The sequence below is a fragment of the Pongo abelii genome, chromosome 4 (genome assembly GCF_028885655.2).
Source record: "Pongo abelii isolate AG06213 chromosome 4, NHGRI_mPonAbe1-v2.0_pri, whole genome shotgun sequence".
Taxonomy (NCBI): domain Eukaryota; kingdom Metazoa; phylum Chordata; class Mammalia; order Primates; family Hominidae; genus Pongo; species Pongo abelii.
Genome location: NC_071989.2, coordinates 148,254,512 through 148,267,289, shown reverse-complemented (window position 1 = coordinate 148,267,289; position 12,778 = coordinate 148,254,512). Strand labels below are relative to the sequence as shown.

The 12,778-nt window shown below is 50.7% G+C and overlaps 1 protein-coding gene across 3 annotated transcripts in view; it reads left to right on the top strand.

Annotated features, from left to right (window-relative positions):
• Nucleotides 1–12,778, top strand: part of NRG2 (neuregulin 2) — a 203,125-nt gene that overhangs the window by 145,549 nt on the left and 44,798 nt on the right. The window lies entirely within an intron of this gene.

Below are 12,778 nucleotides of genomic sequence, written 5' to 3'. Positions count from 1 at the left end.
ATTGGAGCGTGGGCAACAGCGCCTGCCAACTCCGGAGACTCGGAGGGGATGCCCTGCCCCGCTCGCGAACCCCAGAGAGAAGGGGAGCCGCTGCTTCTGTGACAGTTCCCTCGGAACTGGACCAGACATTGGGCAATTGTCCCTCTCTGGTCTTCGGGAGTGACTCCCTTGGGCCCTTGGATTCTGTCCCTGCCTAGAGGAGCAGAGCCATGATTTGCGACCCACTTTCGTGCCCTCCCTGGGCAGCTGCAGAGTCAAAGAGGAGGGCACTGGTCTCGGGCTTCTCAGAGGTGGCCCGGGACATGCACATCCTCTCCGTAGAACCAGGCTTGCACTGGGGCCCAATTGGGGAAACCCTGGATTCTCGGTTCTTTTCTTCAGGCAAGCGTTTTGTTAATTTTGTGCTAATTTAATGTGTTTTGTACGAGTCACAGGCAAGCCATGTTCAAATGCTTTATCTCCATTTAATCCTCATGACAATCTTGGGAGCAGGTGGTCCTATCTCCATTTTACAGAGGGAGTAACAGAGGCTTACTGAAGTTAAAGTAACAAAGTACGTTCCAGAGATAAGACTGGGCTTCAAAGTAGCATTCTCAGGACAAAGGTGCTTATCTTGCTGGGTCTCTATCCCCTCACTGGAGTGCCCACCAGATCGGCAATATAAAAATGCCTTCAAAAGAGCGTTTGACTGGAAGCTGGGAGGCTTCAATGGTGCTTGAGAATTTGGCCAAATCCCTTTCCTTTCCTGAATTTCTGTGTAATGATAGGGAAGGGGTAGCAAGGCTCTGAGGTCTCTGTTGGGAAGAGCCTAGGCGTCAAACACTATTTTCAGCAGGGTAGAGAGAAGCAGCTAAGGAAACTTAAAGGCCGTAACTGTGTTCTCTTTCTTTTTAAGAGAAAACCTCTTTGCCCATTTCTGCCGGACAAGCGTGTCTTATAGCTCTTCCTAAGGACAGGTGGTCTGCTATGAGGAGCCTGTGGGTCAGCTCAAGCTGGGCTCCTGCAGTGTGGGATAAGCTCCCAAACTGAGATCTGAAAGAATGCAGGGTGCCTCTTTTTATGATCGAAAATATGGATTTGGTTCAGTGAGCCACCTCCATTACCCACCCCACTCCCATTCCCCCTACATACACATCCTACCTTGGGCATTTTGGAAGGCTAGCTAGGTAAGAGCACCCTCTCGATGTCAAGGATGCAGGAGCTGAGCTGGTAGCAAGCACTCGGTGGGCTTCAGCTGGTGGGAATCACTAGTGCCAGGGAAATGCACATGGAAAGTATGAGCAAGTAATTCACTAAAACCTTCAGCTTAGATATGGGGTGGGAATCTGGAAAGTGAGAGGGAGAAAGGAGGGGAGAGAGAAGGGGACACTAATTAATGGGCTCCCCCTGGTCCTTGACCACACACTCAGCACCCTCCAACAACTCCTTAGCAAATAGCAGAAAGAGGTACCTCTCTCCACACAAACCCAGGCCAGTATGGGGAAATGGGCTTTTCCCCTGCCTCAGTGCAGCAGTGCTGGGTGGGGCTGAACTGCAGGTGTGAGCTCTGCTCCATGACTCACTGAGAGTTTGTGGGTCTGAGGCTTGGTATCCCTAACCGGGAACTGGGTCCCCCCATCCCCCATTTCCCCTTCTCCCCAGCTCATACTCTTGCCAGCCTTGGCAGCAGTGCTGGGGGTGTTAGGTAATAAGCCCACTCATGGTATAGTGGAATGGCACAGCTGGAAGCCAGGCACCTGGGGTTCATCCCTGTTGGACCTCTGTGTGACCTCAGACACTGTCCTCCCTTTCTGTGGGTCTCTGGATATGCAGTCTACTCTCAGCCCTCACCTTCTACAAGAGAAGGGCAGAACGTAAGCCTGCATACCCAGCATCTCCGAGAACCCCTAGAGGAGAGCCGTGAGATTGGAGGAGTGGGGAAAATTGGCCTTAAAGAAAATCAGAATCCCTGTAGTTGCTATGTTGTTTTAAAGAATGACTTTGGAAAGGGATTCTAAGTTAACAGCCTTTTCTGTGTGCCCCAGCTGGTCAGGATTTCATTAAAAAAAAGTCTCCTCTGCTGGAGGTCCCTGTGAACTGAGAGTCTGAAGCTGCCCACAGGCAGACATGGAGCAGACTTTGGTCTTCACCAGAGTGTCCTGGAGTGTGAAGGTAGATTAGCATCACTAGCTGAGGGCTCTGGATACATCTCATTTCAATTCCCTGGACACAGATAAATCTTTGCAAAGCCTTTTTTTCCCATCTTTGCTATCTCCTGCCTCTGATAAAGATGCTGCCCTGACTTCTAAAACAAACTCCCTTCTTTAGGCTGTCCAGGACCAGGTCAGAGGTGGGATATGCTCATGTGCATGTGTCGGAGCCACATCTGGGGGTTGCTTCTGGCAGCCTCCACCTCTGGTCTTGGCCCCTGGCTGACCCTGCTGAGCCAGGCACCTTGAGCTGTCCTCCTGCCACTCTGGAGCTCAGCCTATGCCTCATGCTCTGCTCTGGCTCCCTGGCACCTCGAGGTTCATTACAAATAATAAGAACAAGCAGAGAGTAACTTTGTACTTCCCAACAGTCTTTCATCCTGAGAGCTCAAAGCAATTTACAGACCAGGACTCATCAGTCTTCATCCCAGGTCCCAGGCATTTGGCAGGGGTGAAGAGGGGACCGAGAGCTCTAGTCTTTCCAGATTGGCACAGTGGTACAGCTGGGGTAGGGCAGTGAGTCACCTAGGTTGGGGGAATCGGATGGCCAGTAGGTCTGGGATAGAAGTAAAATTGGACTACTGGCTTTAGGTTGCAAACAGAGGGGATAGTCCCCCTTAAAAGAGTATGAGCTGGGCCATTCCTTCTCCTAGGTGGAGACCTAGGCCCTCTGGCCTGTGTGGGCTCATTGAGTTGCTGGAGGAAGAAGTAGCAGCTTTTTGAAAGCAAAGTCCCTTGGAGTCAGATTTTTGCAGGAATCCCAAAGTGCTGCCTGTTGCTGCCTTCTTCCCCTTGGTGCTGGGAGCTTCAGGGCCAAGTCAGGGAAGCTCTGACATTAGGGCAGTACCAAAACGAAGACACATGGAGGAAAAGGTGCTGGCCCAGCCTGGGCAGGCCCTAGCCCTGGCCTCAGGATTGGTTTCCCAGTTGCCACCCATGCCTGGTCAACCCCACTTACTCCACTAGCCCTCCTCTGTTCTCTAGCCCACCAGGCTGGCCTGAGGGACTGTTACTATATGGAAGAGGGGCTTAGGAAAAAACAAAACAAAACAAAATGTCTGGAAAAGCATTGCCAAAGCATGAGATCTGCGCCCCATTGGAACCATGTTCTCATTGTGTTTTCCCACCATTTCTGAGCCAGTAGCACACCCTTTGTAACTTGGTGGGAAGCAAGTAGCAGCCCATTTTCCCAGTCTTCCTCCAGCCTAGCCATCCTCTCATCAAGACTTCCAGGCTCTGGCCACACAGTAACTACATAAACTGCATAAACTACATGTACGTTCACTCATCTTTGTGTATTCAATCCTGCAAGCATTAACTGAGCTTCTATTATGTGAATAGACAACAGGCCCTGCCTTCAGGAAGCTCAGAGAGACAGATCCTTATACAACTACCTATGATCAGAACCGAGGGTAAGACCAGAGATAAATGTGCAACATCTGGTGAGGAGAGGAATGATTTGTTTTCCTACGATGGTGTAGGGAGGACTTCACAGAGGAGATGACATTGGAGCTGAGCCTGGATGGTGAATAGGAACTTACCAGGGAAAGAAAAGGGACTTCTTAGAAGTAGAAACATGTCCATGACCAACTTGCATGGGAGACAGGGAGGCAGCTCTCATTTACTAAGGATTCACTACAGGCCAGTACTGATGCTATAAAGTATAGGTATTATTTTATCAACCTCACTTTACAGATGAGAAAACTGGGGCAGAGAAAGTCCCACAATTAACCATGAATTAGTGGCAGGATGAGATCTTAAGTTCAAGTCTGCCCCCTGCCCTGCCTCAGTCATGCACAGTCCACCTGGCTCTGGGCTCTTCCATGCCCCTCAACAAAAACCAGGGACAGGCAGAGGATCTCTGTTGGTCCACTTGAAGCAGGCCCTCCCCATCAGATCAACTGGTCAGATATCTACTTCCTGGGCTCTTGGGTGGGGTTGAGAGGATACAAAGATAAGTGGGTTGAGTCCCTGCCCTCACAAGGAGCTTGCAGTGTGACTGTGGCAGTAAGGTGTGGACAGGAACCATGAACACTGACACAGGAGGGTAGCACTGAGGCCTTGAGGCTGCACAAATAGGCAAGAGCTCCTGAGAAGATAGTGGTTTGCTAAGGTCAAATGGCCTAGCCAGAAACCAAGCTAGAGGTCTAGAGTCCGGCTAGATCTAGCATCAGAATGGATAGATATCTGGTCCTATGGAGCCCCTTGTGCAAAAGATGAACATTTAAATTATTGGGAACCTGATTTGAAGCACAAACTGGGGAATTGTTAGAAGTACAATTTCTTGGGACCTGCCCCTGACCTACTGAATCAGTAACTATGGGGATGGGAGCCAGTAATGTGCATTTTAGCAAGCCCCCCTCCCACCCACCGTTTATTATGATGCACTCTCATCTTTAAGAACCACTGATTGAGCTGGGTGGCCCAGCCTCCTGGAGCAGAGCCCTGTAGAGGGCCTGTCAGTTCCATAGGTGTTAACCCAGCTCCTCAGTGTCAGGCATGAGGCTTGGGGTCTGCAGTGCTGGCTGAGATCCTGTCACCTGGCAGGACAAGATAGACACAAACGGACCTAATTCCAGTTACAAGGCTGACCCTGGCAAGAGATGGCCCAGAACAGATAGAAGAGACTAACTCTAACTAGAGGAATCTGAGGAGGCTTCGTGGAGGAGGAGATGGGGTTGAGGCAGACTTTGGAGCATGAGAAGGACTTTGGCAAAGGGGCCCAGATTGAAGAAGTCACTTAAGCAGGTGTGGAGGCTTGGAAACAGGATATTTGGGGAAATAAGGCACAATCCAGAAGGTATGCTGCCAAACAGTGGATTTTCTGAGTGCCAGGCTAGTGAGTTTGGACTTTTCTGAATCAGCAGGGAATGAAGGGTTCTGAGCAGGAGGGTGACCTAGTCCAAGCTGCTCTTTAGGCATCATAGCCACATAGCTCTTTGTGAAAGGATGGGAAAAGGGAGGGCACAGTCAGGAGCTCCTGCAGTAGCCCCAGCTGCACCGTCAGAATGTGCATGTGGTGATGGCTGGGTAGAGGAGGCCACAGGCTTTGCCTCGGGATAGCTTGCCAGCTGCAAACACTTTGGGAGGATTCTGGGGGTTTGGACCTGGCAAACGGGCTGTGACTTCTGGTGCAGTCAGGTAAGGTCTGGATCTGAACTCATAGTTCACTCCCTTCACTGTAAAGATGGAGAAACTGAGGTCCAGAGAGGGAAGTCCACACACCAAGGCAAAGGACTTGGCCCTATAGGGCAAGAATGAGGGCAGCAGCCTGCTCCCCTCAACCAGCCACTGTGCATGGGTCTCACCACTCATGCTTGCGGTGCAGATGGATTCCTCTCAGTTCCGTGAGTACATCGTGGTTCCTTCCGGCCTTGTTCCTGTGAACCTGCTGTTCACTTTGCCTGGCACGTGTTCTCTCTTAGCCAACTCTTGCTCATCCTTCAGGCCCAGCATAGGCTTTGTTTCCTCCACAGGGCCTCCCTGGTCCCCAAGGTGAGGAGCACATTGCTCAGCTAGAATCTCCACCAGGGCCAAGGCCACATCAACTTGACCCTCAGCACTCGAAATGTGCTCAGTGCTCAATCCATTCTTAAACGAACACATGAATAAGGACATTCTCAAGCTATTTCACCCCTGTATGTGGAGACCTAGCTGGCCACTCCTGTTTGAAGAGGGTCAGTCTCATGGAAGGAGGCTGCCACAGTTGAGTTTCCTGCCCGGGCTGGAGCCCCTTAATGGTTGGGCAATGGTAGGCTGATCAAGAGTCATCTTTCAGTCAGGCCCCTGACTTCATTATCTGCTCTGCCATTCTAGGGCAGATGCCTGTTTGGGCTGACGGGGAGGGAGAGGGATGAGTTGGGGAGGAGTGTTGGGTGGGAAAGGGCTCTGGGATTACCTGTCAGTGGATCCCACCCTCCAGCGAGTGCTCACAGCAGTCTTGATCTGGGCTGCTCTGAGGCTCCCATCAGTCACAGTCCAGCCTTACATCATTAATTCATTTTCTTGGCCTGTGATCAGTGAACACCTACCCAGTGGCAGACACCAGGAAACGCAGCGATTCTGCAGCACATACCCCCACCAGCTCCTCACAGTCTAGAAAGATAAGAACCTGATTTTCTCCAAGGTGAGAAGCCCTGAGAAGAGCGTGTGAAAGGCTCAGGAAGTCTGTGAGCAGAGACTGCTTCTAGCTAGGTGGATTAGTGAAGGTAGTGGCATCTGAGATCTTGAGGGATTTAGCTTAATAAGAGCTGCCGGTTATTAAGCTATCTCCGTTTCAGGCACGGTGTGAACTTCTTGACATACATTACTCTCATTTAATTCTCTCCACAATCTTAAAAGTGGATGAGATTGTCCCTGTTTCACAGACAAGGAAATGAAGGCTCAGAGAGTTTAAGTAACTTGCCTAGTTATACAAGTGCTGGGCAGAGCCAGAATGCACAGTGGCATCCGTCTGACCCCACAGCCTGCATGTCTGACCCTCTCAACTTGGCTTCCTGTGTGAGGGATGGCATTTAGGGGAAGCAGGAGCAGAGGGCACGGAGGCAGGGCAGAATAGGCATGGGCATGTTTGGGGAGCAACCAGTGATTTGGTTTGCCTGGAATATACGATTCCTGAAGGGAAGTGGTAGGGGAATGTAGAGAGGTAAGTTTGGGAAGGAAGCCCATTCACTGACCCAGCAAACATCCCCTGAGGGCCCTGGCTGCCAGGTAAGGAAGGTGGGCGGCCTTTCTCTACAGACATCACAGAGCCAAGGAAGGTTTCTGAATGGCCGTGAGGCACATTGAGGTGGAACTGCCAAGTGTACACTGTTCATGTCATGGTACTGGGGGGTGGGGAGCAGTATGACCTGAGCCAGGGCCTGGCAGATGATGGAGAGTTATGAGGATAAGAGGCATGGTAGAAGCCAAATGGACTCAGCCTTTGGAGAAAGTCAAGAGAGACACAGGGTTGTCACAGATAAAGTGACTGAAAGAGGGAATCCAGGAGAAGGAGCAATCTTGGAAGAGAAGATGGAGAAACTGGTTTTCCGCATGTTATATTTAACCTAATGACTAAATACCCAGGGAGGAAGGTGTTCATTTTGGGGAGAGTTCTTTCCAGTCCCCTTGCCCTCACTAGCCTGGACCACAAGGACCACATTTCAGCCCTCCCAAGCTCCCAGGGTGCTTAAGCTGGGACTTTCATGCTTGCAGTTGAATTTCAAGGAAGGAGACAGGGCCTCTGGCAGACTGGGCACCCTGCACCCATGGTGAGCACATGAACCTGTTACTGCTCTGCATCAGGCCTGCTAAGACCTTTCTCCTGAAACCCAGCATTTCTTCAAAACCTTATACTTTTATTTTATCTTAAAAATCCACATGAACTTAACACTCTTCTCCACCATATGTCTGTTGGTTCTGACACAAAGGTAGTGCTTTTCCTTATTAATAAGCTTGGCAGACCCTCAGAAAGAGGCCCTGAGATCATCCTATGGCTTTGCATGTATCCCAGTTTGAGAAGCCAGTCTTTTCTGCATGTACAGGGTGCCTCCCCCTTTCCCCAACCCCTGCTACATTTCCCCAAGACTCAGAGCTTCAGAAACAACTTTCTCCAGCCAGGCCAAGGAGGCAGAAAGCACAGGCCCACCCCAAAGAGGATGGGGCTCTGGGATCCCCTTCTTTGCCCTTTCTGAATTCCCTGAGCAAGAGACGGCCTAGTCCACCCACAGCAGCCCCTTTCCACAGAAGGTTCTCCTGGGCCCGGGCCCAAGACTTTGGCCCAGAGCCCAGCTTTCCCCAGTAGGGAGATTTAACAGAGTTTGGGTAAATGGTAACAGTTTTCCAGAACTGCCATCTCTGCTTTGTCCCCGACCTCCGCCCTCAGCAGCTGAAGAGATGATAGTGGTCAGAGGCCTTCCATCCCTCCACAGAGAGCTTTCTCTTGCTCCATTCCTCTAAAATAGACAGAGTGTGGTTTATAAATGAGTCAACTGAGGCCCAGAGAGGCTAAACTACTTATCTAAGGGCAGACAGTTGAGAAATTGGGAGACTGGGACAAAGACCTGGATTGCTGTGTCCTCAGCTGCCTCTCTTTCCCCTGTTCCTGCTCTGCTTCCTCTGTGCCTCATCCGTGCCAGCTCTAGGTGTCTACGGCCTATGCCGCAAGCACTGCTAAGAGCCCAAGGAGACTGAGGCATCTGTACTGAGTATCTCTATACCTACCCCAGCAACTGCTGCCGTGCTCTGTGAACCTGTGCCAGCTCTCCCAGACATAGGTGACAACCTCCTCGTCCCCCATCTCTGCTACTCATGTGCCTGTATCCCAGCCCTGCGCTGGGTGGAGCACTGCGGCATGGACCTGCGTGACTCTGGGGACGAGGCATCTCTCCCTGGCCTTGCAGAGCCCTGAGGAGGCCAGTGTTTCTCTCAGGATGCTTGGCTCTTGGCAGAGGGGGCTGTGGGTGGGAATAGTGTTGTCTCTGGTGGTCAGGCCTGGGCCTGTGGATACCTGCCGTCACATTGCAGGTTGGGTGTCAGTGGATGGGTGCTTCTGGATGGGCAGGTGAAGCTTTAAGGCAGGAATCATTTCTGTTGGTCTTGGTGCTGCCAAGTTTTGTCTCCTCCTCCCTTCCCCTTCTTCTTTACCTGCCCTCCTGGTGCAGCATCTGCCTCCCCTCTTTAGTTCTCATCCCAGCTGGCCTGGCCCCTCTTCTCCACCTTGCAGCTGAGGTGCCAGGCACCTGGGCTGCTGAGCTGAAAGCCCATCAGGTCTAGGCTGGTTTTCACTGGTGCAAGGAAGGTGGTCCTCTTTGAGGATCAGCCTCTGTGGGAGCCCTAAACAGGAGGCAGAGACCAGCCCGACGCCAGGGCCATGTCTTATTTGGCACCAAATCCCTGGTGACTGGTAAGTGCCTCGTACATCATAGGGACTGTTGCATGTGGGTATTTGTTGGACGGATGTAAGAAGAGGGCAAAGCAAGCCTAGGCGTTGGGCTGGGCCTAGGTGGCTGAGGAAATGTGGCTCAGGGAAAGCCAAGCAGCCCAGCTGGGCATACACTCCCTTTGGGAGTCTGTCCTGTGAGTGTGAAATGGTTCTTCTGCAGGCCATGGGTAGGATGCCTGGCTGGTGCCCACTTAAACCAGCTGTGTTTTTAGTTTAGTGGGTTTTTTTTTTCTTTCTTTCTCATTTGAACTTAGAGTCTGTAATTAACCTCCAATAGGTTGCAGTCACTTTGTGGGTGGGACAGGGGTGGGAAGGGGGCTGGCCCGCAGCTGGCCAGCAGCAGGACAGTGGGAAACTTTGATGCCAGGCAGGCTGGCCACATTGTCTCCAGGTGTTGCCCTGCAAAGGGAACTGCTCAGCCTTAGTCATGAGGTGAGGATCATTAACCCTTTTAAGAGCCTGCTGCCCCTGCCCGCTGGGTGCCGGGAGGAAGGCAGAGCCAGGTCCTCCTTGGCTGGGTTACCCAGCCATGTCCTGAGCGTCTGTCTTGCTCTCAGATCTGGGTAGGCTCCGCACCCACCGCCCACTGCCGAGAGGAATGAGGTTAAGCTGCTGGCAGCAGCGGCACCCCCTGGCCTCGGGGCTGGGATGTGGGAAGGGAGCAGTCCTGGTTGTTGTTGCTGTTGTCGCTATCTTTAATGAGGAGCTTTCTGGGGATGGCCTGTCAAACAGATACAGGCCAGAAGCCCTGGCTTGGCACCAGGAGATAGGAAGCAGAAGCTACCGGATACCCTGTGGCCCAACTCATGGCAACCATGGGGAGGTGTCCTAAAGTTTTATGGAGCCCGTCCTGGAGGAAAATCTTTTTGTGGAGGCCTGGGCCATCCTTGAGAGAGCTTCTTCTTGTTCTTATAAAGCTGCCAAGGGAGACCTTCCCACATCCTCACACCTCAACTCCAGTGAACCCTTGCCCCAGGAGGAAGAGAACTGGATGAAGTAGCCTCTGGGCTTCCCCCAAAACCCAAGGAGTATGGGAGCTCAGCAGAGGGTGCTTGGTCTGAGGAGGAAACCTTAGGGGAAGGAAGAGCTGCCCAATACCCAAACACCTGTGTAGGCCATCGGCTTGCCACCTGCCCCTTTCGTCTCTGGGGAAGGAGCTGCTGCAGGGATCAGGGTGTCAGTAATGGCCATGGATGCAGAGTGCTGGGAACTTTCTCCCCCTTCTTGTGCACACAGAACTTCCTCTTGCTTTTGCTGGATGCCTCTCATCTGTCCACTCTTCTGTGTGCTGGACCTTTGAGGGTCCCCTTTCTGCATGAGAAAGTATGCATGAATCCCCAGGACTGCTGCTCCTCCCTTCAGCCACAAAGCTGAATTTATGGAGAAATTCATTGCAATATCGTTATTATTAGCAGAACATTGGAGACAACCTAATACGCTCATCTGAACAATGAAATATTATGCAGCTATTGAAATGATTCTAGACTTGGAAAAATGTTTTGAATGTATGTTGACTGAGAAAAGTGGGATATAAAGCATTTTGGAGAGAAAAGTCTTTTGGAAGACATTTGAAAATGCCTACAGTGGCTTTCTCTCTGTTGGTAATTGAATTGATTTAAATGTGTTTTTCTTTTTCCTTACTTGTGTAATTTTTTCACAACTAAAATTTCTTATGTAACAAAACAACAACAGAAGGGGACAAGCTAAACTCTTTGGGGAGTAGAGGGTGGTTACTCCATATACAGCTGGATCATTTCTGTCTGGGGCCAAAAACAGAACCTGGCTCATAGCAGGCATTCAATAAACAGGGGAAAGGAGAGGTGCTCAATACTCAAGGGCCCAAGTAGTCCATCAGCTTGCTGCCTACCCCTCCATCTGTGGGGAAGGGGCAGCGGTAGGGATCAGAGTGTCGACTGAATGGGGGATAAATGCCTGCCCACTGCATTGCTTCAGTTCTTTCCCTGACAGATCCCATGCATCCCAGGAAGCCTGTTCCTCTGCTTGGTTCAGCTCTGGCCCCAAGACATTCTTGAGACATGGTGCGATGATCTCTATATCCATACACTAGCATTGTAGTGTGGGCTCTGGGCTGTAAAAGAGAAACAGGCAATACCAGACCTAGCTCAGAGAGGGTGTCTAGGTGAGGGGCTGATCTAGCCCAGTCATGTCTGAGGTCCCGTTAGAGCTGTCTCTGGATGCACAAATGTCTGCTATGCGAACAGCCCCTCAGCCTTATCCCACACGACCCCATGGCCTGGTACTAGATCCAATGGCTAGAGGATGCATAGAGAAAGGATGGTGGCTCAGGATAAGAATGAGCTTAATATGCAGAAAGTAAGATCAGGTCATCCTCCAACTTATAAGCCTCTAATGCCTTCCCAGCACACCTACAAAACCAATCCAGGGCCATCTTGGGGAGGTCACCTCAATCTTTGCCACAGAAAACCTGGCAGGGCTCTAGGCCCAGGAGTGCGGATGTGGAGGACATTGTTCCAAGGCCATCTGGTGTACATTCTTCTCTTTCCTGCCACCTGAGCTGCTGCCACTGCCCCCTGACCCCAAGGAACTTTCCTACAAGGTTTGCCTGACCCTGGCTTTCAACTTTCAAATCACTGCAAACTAGGATTGCCTGTGAGCAAAGACCAGGACTTGCAGCTGCTAGAGCAGGAGGCATGGCTTTTAGCATCACAGATGATTCTGAGGAACCGTTAAGAGCTATAAAAGAAAACTCTTTGTAAAGAAAGTGGCATGATTCAAGTGTATGGTTATTTTTGTTTTGTCATCCTTTAAACCAGGGCTGTCCAATAGAAATATAATGCAATCCACATATGTAATTTAAAAATTTCTATTAGGCACATAAATAGTTTTTTTTTAATATACAAAACAAATCCAGACTTTTCATCCTGGCTTGCACAGCCCCATGTCAACCTGGGCCCTGCCTACCTCTCCAAGCTCCCCTCACACCCTGCCCATCTTCTACTATCTTCCAGCCATATAGGCCTCTTTTGGCCCCATGAACTCATCAAGCTCATTCCCACCTTAGGGTCTTTATCCAGCTGCTTTTTTTTTTTTTTTTTTTTTTACTGTCTCATATTTCCTGTTGATGTTTTGCTTATTGTCCCCCTCACTAAAATTCAGGCTCCCAAATAGTAGGATACTTATTTCTTGGTATGGTTGAATGAATGAATGAATTCATTTGGAATGAACTGAACAAATGAATAAGGAACAGGTGAACTAGATAGGGTTGTTCTGAAGTGAGTGGACTATCCAGAAATGGCTACTGAGTCACACAAGGTTCTCACTAGATGGAGTGGGCTCCCTGTGATCTGAAATGCGGTCCTGTGTTTTCCTTTGGTGGCCGGCGATTACTTTGGAGCTCTCAGTTCCTCAGGCCCTCTGAATTAGGGCCATGCCTACTGTTTCTGGGAACAGTCTCTATGTAACACGTCCCCCTAGCCCATCACCATCACCACTAAGCAGTGGCCACAGGCTCAGTGCATAATATAGCACTGGAACTCATGTCAGGAACCAAGGTGGTAGAGTAACCCCTGCTTCCTCCCACCAGCTGCCACCGCCATCCCCCACTGTCTTGTTGGGAGGGAAGTGGCTCATGGTGGTGGAGACAGGCAGTTCCCTTGTCTCTGAGTTGCAAGAAAAGTCAACA